At 34.1% G+C, this 18,100-nt stretch overlaps 1 protein-coding gene and 1 non-coding gene across 5 annotated transcripts in view; one reads left to right on the plus strand and one right to left on the minus strand.

The window, feature by feature from the left end:
* The window catches only part of LOC124537451 (sodium/potassium/calcium exchanger Nckx30C), a 108,883-nt gene that overhangs the window by 42,537 nt on the left and 48,246 nt on the right, over window positions 1–18,100 (plus strand). The gene's annotated exons all lie outside the window — the stretch shown is intronic.
* Window positions 8,613–8,719, minus strand: LOC124537693. Its single transcript, XR_006966935.1, has one exon. It is a non-coding gene; the product is annotated as a U6 spliceosomal RNA (small nuclear RNA).

Raw genomic sequence — 18,100 nt, forward strand, 5'->3', positions numbered from 1 at the left:
TACATGCATAAGGGAATTTACCTTCGATCCAGTCAAGAAAGCTTAAAAATAAGTAGGGAACCACCCACCATTAAGCAGCAATGTTGTGGTCCAGTTTGAAGGGTGTGTGGACCAGTGTGACTAGCACCAGTCACATACAAACACTAATGTAATTTAAAGAATAGATAGTGTACAATGTGAGAGTCGAGATGGCCCAGTGGTTAGAACACGTGCATCTTAACCGATGATTGCGGGTTCAAACCCAGGCAAGCACCGCTGATTCATGTGCTTAATTTGTCTTTATAATTCATCTTGTGCTCAGCGGTGAAGGAGAATATCGTGAGGAAACATGCATATAACAAATTTCATAGAAATTCTGCCACATATGTATTCGACCAACCCGCATTGGAACAGCGTGGTGGAATATGTCCCAAACCCTCTCCTAAATGGAAGAGGAGGCTTTAGCCCAGCAGTGGGAAATTTACAGGCTGTTACTTTACTTTACTTTAGTGTACAATAGTGATCAGCAGTGTTGCACTTACCATTAATTCAAACCAGATATAACGCCTATCACTGGGCAGTGAAGGGAAACCTCGTGAAAAAGCTTAAATTTATGAATTTCTATAAGTAACATGTATCCAACTGACATTGGAACAGGGAATTATATAAGCTCCAAACCTTCTACGAGCTACGAGAGATATTTCATATTTACTCGCTGCTACTGTACTTCTCCTTAGGTGCCAGCCTATTGATATTTGCTAAATGGGTCAGAGCTGGTATTGTTTCCCATGTCAAGGCTTGCCAGCATTACCTTAAAAAGAGTTCGCATAGCTTCATAACAATTACGGATCTCACATCATCAACACCACAGCCGCCCAGAAAAAACGGTGTCGTTTTAAAATCCTAAGCTCTTGTTTTGTTAATCAACAAAACTGAGCTGAAATAAAAATACTAAGCTCTTTTTCCAATTTAAATCCACCGTGTGGTGAACTAAGCCACTTTCCGACCAGGGAACCCTAAGAATAACATTGTGACCTATTTCAGCAACTTTTGAGGTGCTCCTCATTTCAATTGTAGGCCACGGAAAATACGTTACAATGCAAATATAACCTTAATACCAGTGTTCACGATTCAATTTCTATCGGAGTTAAATTTTGTAGTATGAAGAGTACGGTTCGCTCAGAAATTCAGTGTTTCGTATTTTAAGAGACATTCACAAGTTGTTACGTGAATAAGAATCAGATGACATTGTTGATGTTTCGGTATTGTTCAATACTGAACTGTACATGTCAAACTCGTGACCTTTCATCAACTTGTATTTAAGACTGGCTAATTCTTACTAAACATTTTTTTTAAATCGAATAACGTCTTCATCTGACGTGACTTAGTAAATTTTGTTGGGGATTTTACCATTTGCTTTCCAATGATTTTCTATAATGTTTGTAAAGCTCGATAACGCCCCACTCTTCGAGTCCGTTAACGGAAAAGTATTAAAAGCTTAATCCGACGGGGGACTCAACTTAGAACTACCGTCTGCTACGTCTCTAAAGCTATTAATGTGTCCAAAATAAGTTCTTTCCAACAAAAAATACTTCATTTAAGCTGCTTAAGAACATTATTTTCTATAAATTGCCCATGAATAATCATGACAAATGGTAATTATTCAGAATATATACACAATAACAATAACAACAACAGCCTGTAAATTTATTAAGGCTTCCTCTCCCCTTGAAGAGAAGGTTTGGCACATATTCCACCACACTATTCAAATACAGGTTGCTGGAATAAACATGTGGCAGATTTTTTTTGAAATTAGACATATGAAGGTTTCCTCAGTATGTTTTCCTTCACCGCTAAGCACGACATGAATTATAAACACTAATTGAGCAAATGGGTATTCAGTGGTGCTTACCTAAGTTTGAACCCGAACCACTGGGCCACCTCAGCTCTATCGAATACGAAAACATCCATACCACATTACAATAAGACAGTACAATTACACTAAGTTCGTATTACAATACCTTGGCTGGCTTCCACTGGCAATATCAGTACATTACACGAGACAGAATTATATATGGTGCACTAAATGTTCATTTACATCGTTGTAATCTTAATTTACGGACTTTGCCTATTATCAGAACCGAATTTTTCAAAGCAATTACATGTTTAAAATATCTGGATTTTGATTTGGTCCATAAAAACAGTTTTTGGCCTTTGGATCTTTCGATTGCCAACTTCCAGACTCTTGGTTTTTACTGCTTTTTTTTCCAAAAACCAAAGATATTTTTATCGGCCTGACCTGAGGTTTAAATACAGGAGCTCGAGATCTGTGACTTTATATCTAACTACTAGACCATCGAGTCAGTCAACAATATAATATAAAAAAGATTCCAGTAAAATACCAGTTATAACTAGTTTCATCTAACCTCTGTTACAGTAGTCAAATATTGGTATTATGAGAGTCAGGAATGAGAAACTGTAATGGGATTCTGTGTTAATTCACTTCTCACTCGTGAAATGTAGACGACTATATATGCTACTTTGATGTGTGCATCCTATATATATTATAATTTTATTTATTTAAGTCAATGTCGTATATGATATTTAGACATTTCACGGTCGTGTTGTGAGATACGGATGTCCAATAGCAGCACTGTAATAAAAGCTGACAATGACACCTTTTCTAAAACGGGAAATTTAAAACACGAGTTAAGCAAACAAGTTACCTGTTTTTATTTTTAAAATCACATGGATTCACGAATTTCCGAAGTTACGTTTTACTTACGAATAGTTTAAGTGATAAATTTATATATTTATGTCGTTGCAAACTTCGTCATAAGATATTTTACGCAGGGAAAATCGCTTTTCTTGAACTATTCCTGCATTCGCTTAAGTAATACGTATTACTTACTTGGAATATATGAATATTTTCGAATGGATTTGTCTAGTAATGGATTCAAACATGATGTCGTGCGTTAAAATCGAATAATTAGTTGTAAGCTAAATATATTGCTATTATCAAAAGACCAGGATTTTATAAATCGTGGCGCATTGGAACAATGTGGTGGAATATGTTCCAAACTTTCCTCAAAGAGAGAGGAGGTCTCAGCCCAGCAGTAGGAAATTTACAGGCTGTTGTTGTTGTATGAATCTTTTTTTTATAGTGCTTGTTCTCACATATATTCGGGGAAGAACGAAATAGAATATTTTTATACATAAACTTATAAAACGTAAGCAAACCCACAAAAGATATCTAGTCTGATATAAAAACCCTATAGCCGACTGAAATTCGACATTTTAGTATTATTACATAACAGTATAGCCGAATCTGAGGAAGTATGTGATATCGTAAAATCCGTAATCAACATTCTTACACTTGAAGTTTTCGCTTTTTCAATTTTATTACAAACATTGAAAGGGTGTCGTCTGTCGAAGCTTTTATTAGTTACATCACGAGACGTGGAAGAGGCACATAATATCGACCGAAATGTATCTTGAATTCCTTTCATTATTTTTTACATTGCTCTGCGGAAGTTTGGGAACATTTGATAAGAAGTCTTTGTGCTAGATGTCTCGGAAGAATCGATGTTATTTTAAAAACAATTGCTTATTCGATTATTCGACTATCTCATCTTAGAATATTTTCAAATTCTCATTTTTTCTTTCTTTCTAAGGAATAACGGTATGTAGAAATTATTGATTGTCATATATGCTTATATTTAAAATAATGAACCTTCTGATAAAGTATATGTCTTCTATATACTAATAATATAGTATACAGCTAAAATGTATTATTAATAGTTCATTGTAATAATAAAGAAAATGCTTTATGCTATAACACTCAGAAATAAAGTAGCTTGATAACAGTATTTATATTGGTCTGATTTGAACCTAGGCCCTCAGGGTCAGTCTAGCCACTAAACCAACGAGGCAGTCAATATTAGTTCAGATTAGCCAAATGGCAAACGGCGACGAAATCTTAATCTCAAACGGAAATACGAAATAATAGTAAGAATTTCTCAAAATAAAATTCCAGCTAGGCGAATAAAATATTATAACCCAGTTATTTTATAATCCGGTTAGAATCTAACAGGTCGGTTAACCAGAAACGTTTTATTCCGTTCGTAAAGTTCATCCGCGAGTTCGGTTTGGTTTCACGGAGTTTGACTTCGACGTTGCTCCAACCTTTTACGTTATTAGAGTCTGCATTTTATTTACGTTTTGTTCGGATTTTACTTCGCTTGGTGGTAAGGTTTTTGCAAGCCTGTCTGGGTAGGTACCACCCACTTAACATATACTAGCTGTTGCCCGTGGCTTTGCCCGCAAATAATATTAATATATTTCCAAATTAACTTAAAATATAATGTTGATGTAAAGTAAAGTAACAGCCTGCACATTTCCCATTGCTGAGATAAAGCCTCCTCTTTAATTAAGGCTTTGAAAAATATTCCACCACGCAGTTTCAATGCGGGTTGGTGGAATGCACATGTGGCAGAATTTCGATGAAATTAGATACATGCAGATTTCCTCACGACGTTTTCATTCACTACCGAGCACGAAATCTCGGGCTCTGGACTATTTGTGTACCAAATTTCATTTAAATCGGTCCAGTAGTTTTGGTTTGAAAGCGAGACAGACAGACAGACAAAGTTACTTCCACATTTATAATATTATAGCATGGATCTGTACTGCTTAGCAGTATATAACATGATAGTTTGTACTGTTGTATTCGGTTTTGACAGCTGATTAAAAGTCAAAGTCTTATTCAAAAATCATTAATTAATATGGAAGAAAATCTACCCAGTGAGAATAACCGGCGAAAGAAACTCGGGATTTAAGGCTTTTAAAGCCCGAATATAGTATAAATATTAATAATGCCTGTGCATAAAGGACAAAATAACTTGGTTCACATGGTTGGGGATATAAGATAGGATGAAAATATCTTACAGTCCTTATGTCTAAAGACGAAGATGACCACTTACCATTTATTCAAATTTTGTATGAAAACATTAAAAAATGTATTTAGAATATTATTCCGTTAACAAATACCTAAACTTGCTGCGACTGGTCGAGACTTTAAGTGATCCAAAAGGCACTCACCCAGTTTAAAGATTAAGGTATTAGCGTCAGCGTCATGGATTCAATATAACTGAAATACTTTTTACATTTTGAACATTTTACGATTAAATGAAACGGACAATTTCATTATATTTTATTTAGGGATATTCCGATGTACCTTACTAACGATTTCGCGTGGTTTCTCCTGTGATCATAAGTAGTTTTTAAGTATGTCGAACTTTTCTCGATAAATGACGTACATAAGAGCCGAGATGGCCCAGTGGTTAGAACACGTGCATCTTAACCGATGAGTTCGGGTTCAAACCCAGGCAAGCACCACTATATATATGTGCTTAATTTGTGTTTATAATTCATCTCGTGCTCGGTGGTGAAGGAAAACATGTTAAGAAAACCTAATGTGCCTAATTTCATTGAAATTCTGCCACATGTGCATTCCACCAACCCGCATTGGAACAGCGTGGTGGAATATTAGTCCAGCAGTGGCAAATTTACAAGCTGTTACTTTACTTTACTTTCTAACATATATATACATTACTGTTCATCGACTTTATCCCAATAATTGCCGAGCGAAAATCGCGACCATACTAACTCTATATTCGAAGACAATTAACACTGCTTCAAATTTATAATGCTATGCTGCTGGTATTAAAATATATAGGCAAAAACATTGAGATACTTGGTGGTAGGGATTTGTGCAAGCCCGCCTGTGTAGGTACCACCTACTCATCAGATATTCTACCGCTAAACAACAGTACGTAGTATTGTTGTGTTCCGGTTTAAAGGGTGAGTGAGCCAGTGTAACTACAGGCACAAGGGACATAGCATCTTAGTTCCCAAGGTTGGTGGCGCATTGACAATGTAAGGAATAGTTAATATTTCTTACAGCGTCATTGTCTATGGGTGATGGTGACACCTTACCATCAGGTGGCCCATATGCTCGTCCGCCAACCTATTCCATAAAAAAAAAAATAGATACAATTTTAGCAATAGTGAACAGATATTAAGTCCACGCTTTTTTATCATCTATAAAATCTTTTATCGAATATTATGCTGTTTTTACCAATGTATTTTTACAAACGATTTGAATTTACGAAACGGCAAAGTTAAAAAGTCTATGTCTATGTCTGATATGTCTTTGTCGGATATTTTCGATAGCTTTCGACGGTATATAAATAAACTAGCGACCCGCCCCGGTTCTCACTGGTACAATACTGATACTAAATATACTACAGAATTTGTTTATTTACGACATCACATTACATAATTCTAAAATTATCAGTGTTTCTTCACTAAATTGTCCATGTAATATAAACAAAAATCGCATCAAAATCTGTTGTGTAGTTTTATAGATTTAAGCGTACATAGGGACAGAGAAAACGACTCCGTTTTATACTGTGTAGTGATGTGTTTTTGTTTCGAAACGTCAAAACATGAAATGTATCCATAGCTAAGGGCTAGCGCGCACTGGTAACTTTTGTCACGGTGACTGTTTCGTCACTCTTGTCGAGTCCATGAATATGTATGGAGGTGTGCGCACGTTACGACATGATAATTGGGTGACATTTGTGTCCGCAATCGACAAATTTGTCACTCTCGTCGTCAGTCTTGCGCTATCTGCACTTTGACTGCCGCGCGCAAATGGCGTTACCATCTATTCAAAACGTAAACATTCGTGAAGACGATACTGATAATAATGTTCTAATAGAAGAAGTGGAAAAGATACCAGCTCTTTATGATAAAAAATTGAAAGAGTATTCAGATATTCACGTGAAAAATAAAGTCTTTTTCTGCCGAGTCCCACGGGTTCACAGAGAACCACCGTCTCTTCGAAATCCATAGTGGTAAATGACACTTCGATTTCGAAAATATTTTGTCACTGTCTCTATTAATGAGCGCACTCCACTTTGTAAACGTGACGTGACAGTGACAAACACTTTAAAGTCACCGTGACAAAAGTTACCAGTGCGCGCTAGCTCTAAGTTAAGGCTCAATTTGAAAATTAATGACGTTAAATCAGTACTTCCTCAATTAAAATCCACCCAAGCGACCGCTGCAGTGGTCACAGATGGAATATGATGAATCTATTCGGTTACGACATCTTTAAAATATTTTTAAATAGTCAAAAGCTCATTAAACGTTTACGTGTGACGTTTTATTTAGATATCCGTTTAATTAAGGTTCTGGAGCTTACTAATTGATATTCAAATACTAATAAGAAAATTCGTCTGACCTGAGAAAACTCGTGTAAGAGTTTTTTTGAAGACGTACCATTTCTACTGTAATAGAAATGAATACAATCATTACATAGCCCAAAGTAAAATAAAATAAATATTGTTTATTCTACAAAATCCTAATAATCATTATAATCATCGTTTATTCGTGCTGATACTGATAAGTCCGATCACAAGTAATCCAAACCCAAAACATTTTTCGTATATCTTCACTTGTCAGAATCTGAGGACGTCGCTCACTTCGGAACACCCGGTTGGAACGAGGATGACAGCGCTTTTATTGATTACGCCACATTGCATATTAGTGTTCTAAGTTCAGATAGATTTCATAAGACAATTATCACAATGATATATCAATTAACATCTTTGGAACCACTTATAATTCATTTTAATATGGTTGAGTTAACGATCTTGTAAGCCAACTAATGGTAAGTGGTCAGCACTGCCCATAGACAACCATTCGATTCAACCATTCCAAATATTATATTTGTAGTTTTTCTGACTCAACTATCTTTCAAACCATAACATTCCTAATTACTGCGTGGCGATGGTACCTAACTATACAGGTTGCACTAATCCCTATCAAGTAAATATACAATGTAACATAACATACAATGTGTGTGTAAGCCCGATTCCTTATCGTGACGTCTGCAGTGCGCTCTAAATACCAAATCTGCATACACTAAGCTCTACAACTTAATATTGATTAGGACGCATAGACTTAACTAGTACTTTTAGGGGTCAAAAGAGAACAACGATATTCACTAGTTTAACTACTAATTATTTGAGTTTGACTTAATTTTTAAAGCTTATCAGGAAATATACAGCAAGCCAACTATATTTCGCACGGGTGCAATACTGTTATTAAATATTCTACAGAATTAATCTGTTTTAGACATCACATTAGAAACTTATAAAATTATCAGTGTTTCTTTACTATATTGTCCACATATTAGATACAAAAACCTTCCTTCTGAATCTCTCTATCTTTTAAAAAATCTGCATTAAAATCCGTTGCGTGATTTTAAATATCTAAGCATACATAGGGACAGACTGCGGTTAGCGACTTAGTTTTATACTATATAATTAATGATCATCACATAGTATAAGCTTACATATCATCATTATCATTAAAAATGATAATATATGTGATCGGGTTTCATTCTTGATGACAAACGAGCTATTAAGCTAGTGTTATATATAGACAGACAGGCAGTGTAAGAAAAGAATATATATATTTATATACATACATGTATAGTAAGCTTTTTTTCTCGATGGAAAAACGCCTCACGCATTTCCCTCACATTAAGTCGGGTGTGTGAAAAAAATGTGTAACGCTTCACGATCTTGCGTGTCACCCTTGGCAAGCCTTCGTGTTAATCTTCTCTGTAACGTTCCAATTTTATTATATACAGTGTCGCTATACATATAAACGTTGCCTTAACTATTTTAAAAGAAGCAATATTGTCACATATATAATACTAATACCTAGTCGCAAGACGAAGTAGCTATGTCCTTTCTTGGAGTTATAGCTTGCTTCATACCAAATTTTATCAAATGCGGTTCTTTGGTTTGGTCGCATAAGAGCGACAGATAGAGTTACTTTGACATTTATAATAATAATGAAGATTACAATATTTCTTATAACTTATTCTATAGAATGGGGTACAATTATTTCTTCTTGGGTTTTTACTCATCTGTATTTATATTCGAATTCAAATTTTATCAAATTCGGTTCAGCGGTTTGGACAAAATAAACGACGGTCAGACTGAGTTACTTTCACATTTATAATATTAATGTAGATAGTATTTGTGGTACGAGTGTCACCGGTTTTTGGAAGAAAGATAACGGAGGCACAACTGATAAAAGTCTTATATCTACTTCCACTGATATAACGTCATCATTTCCAAACGATAGCGCGATTCAGCGCATCTGTTCAGCGCCTTGATTGAACAATGATCCAATATGTAACTCAGAGAGCCGAAATTACCCAGTGGTTAGAACGCGTGGATTATATGCAGATTCAAACCCAGGCAAGCACCACTGATTGTTCATGTGCTTAATTTGTATTTATAATTCGTCTCGTGTTCGGCGGTCAAGGAAAACATCGTGAGGAAACCTGCATGTAAGAATCAACAAAGTTCTGCCTCATGTGTATCCATTGATCTGCATTGGAGCAGTGTTGTGGAGTAACCTTCAAACTCAAAGGAAGAGGCTTTAGCGCAGCAGTGAGAAAATCAAAGGCTGTTATTGTACGATATACAAATATACGACATACATTTATAAAATGTGTTATTTAATTGTAGAATATAGTATTTTAAGTAAATATCCATTAACGTAGCAATGAAATGTTCATCTTCTTTAACGTCAGATCATTCTAAGTGAATTTCATTAAGAGATATTAGATCACCTAGCCTAGAGCATGATCTGTATCTAGTTTACCTAGATTAGAATATCCTTAGTAAAGCGGGCGAGCTACATTTTATTTGTTATTTAAGTATGATTATTTAGAACATGTTTTTATTATAATGATTGAGTATTGATGTTTGATATATCAAGTATGAGATATATTTCTTGTAATAGAATATTTATTAGGGAATTATTTACTCGTATTAAATGTGTATAAGTTTGAATGCTATATAATATTACATATATAATAATCTCGCAGTATTCTTTATCTCGTGTTGTGTATTTCTAGACACGTGTATAATTAATAACAATAAGTATATCTAACTTCACAGAACATAACTTTATATGCATTGAAATATTAATTAATCATTATGTAAATTGAGGTAAATAAACAAATGGTCCTATTATATATATATATATATATATATATATATATATATATATATATATATATATATAAGGCTTGAAACATGGGTCACAGTTGGGGGTTATTTATGGTTTGAGATTGTTTTACCTTAATAATATACTGGTATACTATGATGTCGATGTATCTGCTATTATTAGCTTTTAGCTTATTTTGTGCCTATTGAGCTACTGCCATATTTTACCTGATAGTAAATGGTCACCACCACCTATAGATATTGACGCTGTAAGAAATAATCCTTACATAGCACTAATGCGTCACCAACCTTAGGAACGAATATGCTATGTCCCTTGGGCCTGTTATTACACTGTCAGTCACCCTTCAAAATGAAACACAATACTGACTATCCATGTTTGGGGATAAAATATCTGGTGAATCGACGGTAACCTACCAATTGGTAATCTTGTCCACTTTACGACACGTATATGAAAACTTGTGATTTCAGTCATTGCGTGAATTATTATTTTGAAATTATTACAATATTAAACTATATATGTCACCGTAAGATTACAAAAATTCGTTAGATTACAATCTACCTCAACACATCTTACAATCTAACTTACCAATCAGCGTTCAACTTACGTTAGTTCACAATTTGACCGCTTACCATCAATAGATTACAATATAGAGAAAAATAATGCGTTAAATAGCAATTATATCTCACGGTTCACAATATTTCAACAGTTTACAATCTCACGAGACAGATTGTAATCTAACGAATTTTGTATTCTTACGGTGACATATATGTTTATGTAAAAATAAATATGTGCTAGCTTAAATATAACTGCCGTATTTTATAGTCAGTCCCAGTTAGCTCATGCAGGGCCTGCGTCGCCCGGGGTCTTCGCGGCTATTGAAAGAAATAGGTCAAAGTCGTTTAAATTTTTGTCTTACAAAAGTTTTAAATTTATTATTTAGAGGGCAGAAAAAAAATCACAGAAATAATTTCACATCAGTTACTTCATAACGGTGTAAGATTTAAAGGTCTTGGTTTAAACATGGATTTAGAGTAAGGGCACTTGTTTGGTATTTGCGTACATTCTGAAGAAGAAAGCACATAGCTTTCGGAGTTTTGAGAATGGTCATCAAAAAATGGTTTGTTAGAAATATCACAGTGATACTGATTTTGTTTTGCGTTTTGATTACGTTTTGTTACATAGCTTAAGATTAATTTCACGACCTACGGTTATGATCGAAGTATATATACTATACACTGCGTTAAAATATTCTTAATACAATATTTCCGTTTTTCAGCCATTCAGCCTGTTTGCTTAATGAAAAGTATTCATCAAATACTAGTTGTGGTTCGTGGCTTCGCTTGCATCTTTGGGGTTGCTCGTCAGATTTTAGGCGCAAAAGTCTAGGTCTATGATTAAACTAGGTTCATACAAAGTTTTATCAAATACAGTTCAGTTTGTTACAGAGTAACGCTAGTATTTGTAATATTAGTATAGATTATATATAAAGAAATAAAGTGCGATTGAACTAACAATTAAAATACATTCATGGCTATTTGTAACAAAAAAAAAACTTTAATTAAAATATACGTTCGCTCTTTTGTTTAGCAAACGAATTTATATAAACCAAAGTTACTCAGCATATGGCACACGCTAACATTATATACAATTTTTTTTATTCTCTATTAATCAAACAGATAAACCAGCTATAATACTTATTTTCTTATCTTGGAATCTTATACTATAAGATACTTTTCATTATTTAAAAGAAAGCATCGATAGATAAATAGCCAACTCCTAGACTTTGCGACAGAGGTTTCAAACCTCAGACCTCGAAATTTACAGCTGTGAAAACTAACTACTATATCAACAAGAAATATAATACACATAACAGACATGCAATATAAAAAAAAAGTTTCTGTCAAATAACATGATATGGATATTGAAAATTTAAAATTAGAACATTAAAAAAAATATGTCAACTACAAATTTTTCGAGCCAACCAAACCACAAAAGTTGAAAGCATCCAATTAGATATTAGACGTCGCAATCTGTTGCTACGTTGAGAACTGCACGACAAATAAAAGAAGGTTACTTGGGTTATTTTTCTTAAAACATTTCACGAGTTGGACCGAGTTCGTGAACAGGTTTGCTTGTGACATTTCAGCATGGGCTAGATAAGACTCTATTCGATATCCAATCAGAACTGGCCGTGAAGGTTCCCAAATTGAATTTTCGGAACATTCTAATACTTGTGCCGGTTACTTTATTCAATACACGAACCGTTTTCCTCACAAATTGTATAATTGTCTACGTGTTGTATTTTAGAAATTAACTTTGGCTTTGGATAAAAGATGTAAGAAATATATGAAAATTACAGACAAATATTTTTTTGATGAAGAAGATTTACTTTTTTTGATTAGTTTAAAAAAAAACAGAGCTTAGATAAACAGTGAATCATTTCGCAGTATATACGTAAAAAGTATCATTCGATAATGATTTTATAAGCAAAGGTACACAAATGAATTATTTCTCATTTTACAATTCTAAAACTACGTATCCTGGGACAGAACAGACCTTTCGGCACTACACGTTATCGAAACAGTGTTTCGAATATTTAAGTGCAAAATTTCCCTATTTTTACATCTCTATTATTATTTTTTAAAAAAGGAAATTAATGTGCCTTTATTTCGCGGGAAAAACGCCTTTTATATTAACAAATTCTGCAATATATTTATTAGTATTACACCCGTGCGAAACCAGTATGGACCGGAATGTAGCGTGTAGCAGTCAATGTGTGTGTAGTCTGTTGCTCGTATGTGGCGTTTCTAACTGTACACTTCAGTGTTGCTTCTTCCAGGCCTGAACCTGGGCCTGGCCCAAATGTTGCCTAAAAGAGCCTGCCTTGTGGTGTACAATAAAGAGTATCTATATAATACTAACATCACAGTTCCATCTCGACAATTCTGACGTAATTATAACTACATACAAAGTATATTTCCTTTTATGTAAAATTTAGAGCACAGTAGTCACTTCAATCTAATTAACCTAATATCCAGATGACTCAGAACTGGGACCCTGACCCGAGTCTTTCTAATTCAGAGCGCCCGAAACCTTCAGATAAAAATCTCACCATCGTTCTTTGTATGTTTACGTTTTTGCCGCGCAGACCCTTCTGCCATCCCTTCTGTCCGTATTATTATTTATTCCACACATACGCGTGACGCAATTTCATTTCACATATACGTTTATGTTATTCGTATAAAAGAATGTGATTTGTGTGCTTGAGATATATATTTCTATATGATTTGGTAGACTACCATAAAATTGGATAATTTTTTTTATGTTATAGGTTGGCGGACGAGCATATGGGCCACCTGATGGTAAGTGGTCACCATCACCCATAGACAATGACGCTGTAAGAAATATTGACTATTCCTTACTTCGTCAATGTGCCACCAACTTTGGGAACTAAGATGTTATGTCCCTTGTGCCTGTAGTTACACTGGCTCATTCAACCTTCAAACCGGAACATAACAGTACTGAGTACTGTTATTTGGCGGTAGAATAATTGTTGAGTGGGTGGTACCTATCCAAACGGGCTTGCACGAAGCCCTACCACCAAGTATATACGTATATGTAGTTTCACAATGAGAAGTTTTCCGTAACATCCAATTAATTGGAACCACTGATTGGCATCGTAGCCCGTCTACTTTCTTGTTGAGAAAAAATAACGAGGTGTGAAAACCTACTTAGCTGACCATCGATTCAGGTATCACTATAAATAACGAAAGGCTAGGTTAGGCTCGTCACCGTCGCCATAATTAAAGCAAAAACCATTGCATTTGAAAATTATGTCTGAGATGAGTGAGTCATAATAATGATGCTCTAAATTCGAAATCAATCGTAAAACAAACAGATAAAGTCTCAAATCAAAAGGAATCCATGAAACCGACAGTCTAGAACCAAACGGAAAAACTTATCTTACTTATCCGGCATTCAGCGATCAGTCCAAAAATAATTAAGTCTCTCCATTAATATTACTTAGACACTTTTTCATTCATGGATACCAGCACATCTTAGGAATGGAACGATTGTCTCCTGGCAATTTCTTTGTAATATTGTATGTGGAAACAATCGCAAATTACAATTGACAAAAAAATACCCGCAAACCGCTAAATTGCTTTCGACGTTTTTCAGGTCAGGGTATATTCATTTTCAAACTGGTAGCAGTTCTTGACTTCATAAGTTGTGATCCTGTAATATAAGAATTTGATTTTGATTAGATATTCTCTTATTTATAAGAACCGCAGATCCCAAAGTTCTGTTATGAATATGGTTCAATGAATCCTCTTGTTTTCCACTTCTGTTTCATACTGGTCGTACATTGGAATATGTCCACAGAGGTATGCAACGAATGTTACATTAAGAACAGAAACAAAAAATTAACACTAATTTAAAGCGGATGAATTGCGCCGTTTCTTATAATAATATTACATACCGAAACCTTATTCAAATCGCGCTTCATCTTTCAGTATAAGTAGTTGTCTGTTAGTATAGAATTGGTCTCATTTGTGTGCTACAGAATACGTCTTCTGATTTATCACAATACATTCAAAATACTATTAAAAGTAATGTCTTAAAAGAACACCAACCAAATCATATACGCTTGTAGAATTAAGTCGAATTTCTATAATATTTTAAATCTTTTCAAATAATTCCTCTCGTATTCCATGAAGAAAATCGTGAGGAAAACTAAATGGGTTAGGTCCTTTTTTATGAACTATTATTCCTATGATATTCTTCTTAAAAGCGAGCACTTAGCACGAAAAATAAAAAAAAAAAATTGAAACCAAATTTATAAATTGAAATATAAGCTATATTCAAGAACCATTCACCAATATCACTCGTACCATACCAGGCTTACAATATATTAAATGTTACGAATAAAACGGATGTGATTGCTTTTTCATTCTGACATATCGAATAATTGCCTCTGGAATACATTTAAAATGTTGCAGTAATTTTGCGAACATCACGAAATCCCATCAACGCATCCAACATTCGAGGGTACAGAACCAAGTAATATTCGTTTAGAATTATAATATTTTTCGAGAATCGCTTGTTCAGGACAGAGCAGTGGTTAGAACGCGTGCATCTTAACCAATAAGCAAGTCTTGGACTATCATTTTTCTATAGTTGTTGGTGATAGGGCTGTATGCAAGCCCGTCTCGGTAAGTACCAGCATATATTCAACCGTCAAGAAGCAATTTATTTATATATTTATTTATTTAAACACTTTATTGTACACCACAAATTAAACAGATAAGTAAGAACACATAAAAAAAAAAAAAAATAGATGGTACAACCGGCGGTCTTATCGCTTTAAAGCGATTTCTTCCAGACAACCAAGGTGATATGGAGTAGTAGCCAACAGAGAAATGGTAGGTGGTGTAAAATAGACTACATGCATAGATACAAATAATATAATACATAAATAAACTACTACATACATATAGCTAGGTACATAAATACATTTATACATACATATATACATAGAGTCATACATAAAAACATATAAATATACAGATATATACGAATAACAAATGGTATCTAGTCGCCATTCAGTGTGAGAGTGTGAGGTAATAATTAATAACTTTAGTTTTAAATAATGTTAAAGAGGTTGCAGATTTGATATTAAGCGGGAGGGCATTCCACAATCGAGTAGCCTCAGCCGTAAAAGATTTTTTGGAAAAAATTGTTTTCTGCACAGGTGGATTTAAAAGTAAATTTTCAGATGAACGTAAGTTCATGTTGTGTCCGTCAATAACATTGCGAAGCAATACTCAGTATTGTTGTGTTCCGTTATGTAGGGTACTTAAGCCAATATAATTCACAATGAACGTGAAACCTCAGTTCCCAAGGTTGCTTTCGTATTTGCAATGTACGAACGTTTATCTACCTTTGCCATAAAAAAAGTTCTTTCAATTTTTTTGAAAGTAGAATACTTTTTATCTACCTATGCCATAAAAAGGTTATTTGAAAAATTTTGAAAATAGAATACATTTCATTTACCTTTACCATAAAAAAGGGTAATTTGAATTTTTTGAATATAGAACACAAAATATTTACTGATTAAGTCCGATAAAATATTTCTGACTTTCCATCCTGGGATCTACGTAAATATCTTATAATATATTTCATGTCAATGCTTGCAACAACAATACAACAATTCCCGTTGCTAGGTTAAGGTTGTTCCATTCCAAACGCTGTACCAATACGGGTTGGTGTAATACACGTGAGGCAAAATTTCTTTGAAATTAGAGACATGAAAATTTCCTTACAATATTTTCCTTCACCGTTGTACAAGAAATGAATTATAAATACAAATTAAGCACATCAATATTCAGTGGTGCTGGCCTGGGTTTGGACCCGCAATAATCAGTTAAGATGCACGTGTTCTAAGAGCACTGGACCATCTCGGATATTTCAATGCTTGCAGTTATATTATAAACCACCATACTAATATACTATTTTCAATGATCATTATCACATACTGTAATGTGGTATCATCACACACTTAATAACTATTTGCGGCTTAACATGAAAGCTTTGAACCAAAATACAAAGCAAAGTTCTTCTAAAAGTGAAAATAATTTTAATGATATCATAAGAGCTACTTGTATATGTTTATATGTTTTAACGAATGAATGATACGTATAAATTCAATATACACACGTGTATATAATGACTCGCGAGCAACGGTACTTTCAAATATATATTATTTTAAGAGCGCGTAAAATAGCTACAAACATTAACCTTACCTTACCTTATGGCGCGTATAATATATATTTTATTGTGATATATTTCTAACATAATAAGAATAATATATTTATTACATTAACGAATATCTATATTTTATTTTAAGATTTTTTTATAATATAGTTTGGCGGAACAACAACACACACAACACCCTTCAAACCGGAACACAACAATACTGAGTACTGTTATTTGGCGGTAGAATAACTGATGAGTGGGTGGTACCTACCGAGACGAGCTTGCACAAAGCCCTACCACCAAGTGATATGCTTTATTATAAACTAGCAGGTGCAATTCTTTTTTTTTTTTTAATCCATTTTTAATCCATAATAACTTCTAAAATATTCATTTAAATTACATACTATAAAGTACTATATTGATCTATGTTAAATGCACAATGTATTTAAGGTACTTTATTGGATAAATATGAATACTGTATTGCATAAAATCGTTTCCAAAATAAACATAATTCTCGTAAAAAGTAAAGGATAGAAAATTATTATTGTGTGTTACCTCTTAGAGAAACGTATAATATATACCTAGATTTTTCAAAGACTTTTTAAGATATACAGTACTGAAGTACATTATTTGATCACCAGTTGGTCTTCTATAGCAGAGACTTAATTAAAACCCATCGCCTTAAAACCTTAAAAACAATATTAATTAACGTTCTTTCTTAAACGCAGGCCCAACTCTCACTTGAACACGACTTTAACTAATACAATGGGATTATAATAGATCCTTTATATATATCACAGCGATTTGTAAGCCCTAGATTTACCAAGGCGACCTTAGAACGCTATAAATAACAAACATTGCGGAGAAATGAAACATTTCATCGTCAAATGTTCTTAAGTGATCGTGTATTGTGTGAACAACAACAGCCTGTAAATTTCCCACTGCTGGGCTAAGGCCTCCCTTTGAAGGAACGTCTGGAACATATTCCACCACGCTGTTTCAATACGGGTTTGTGGAAAACTCATGCGGCTGAATTTCTATCAAATTAGACACATGCAGGTCTCCTCACGATGTTTTCCTTCGCCGCGAAGATGAAATATTAACACCAATTAAGCACATGTATATTCAGTGGTTCTCACCTGGGTTTGAACCCCTAATCATCTTTTAAGATGCACGCGTTCTAACCACTGGACCATCTCGGCTCATATTTTTATATTGTGTGACTCAATGATACTTGATTCTT

The sequence above is a fragment of the Vanessa cardui genome, chromosome 18, assembly GCF_905220365.1.
Source record: "Vanessa cardui chromosome 18, ilVanCard2.1, whole genome shotgun sequence".
NCBI classification, from domain to species: Eukaryota; Metazoa; Arthropoda; class Insecta; order Lepidoptera; family Nymphalidae; genus Vanessa; species Vanessa cardui.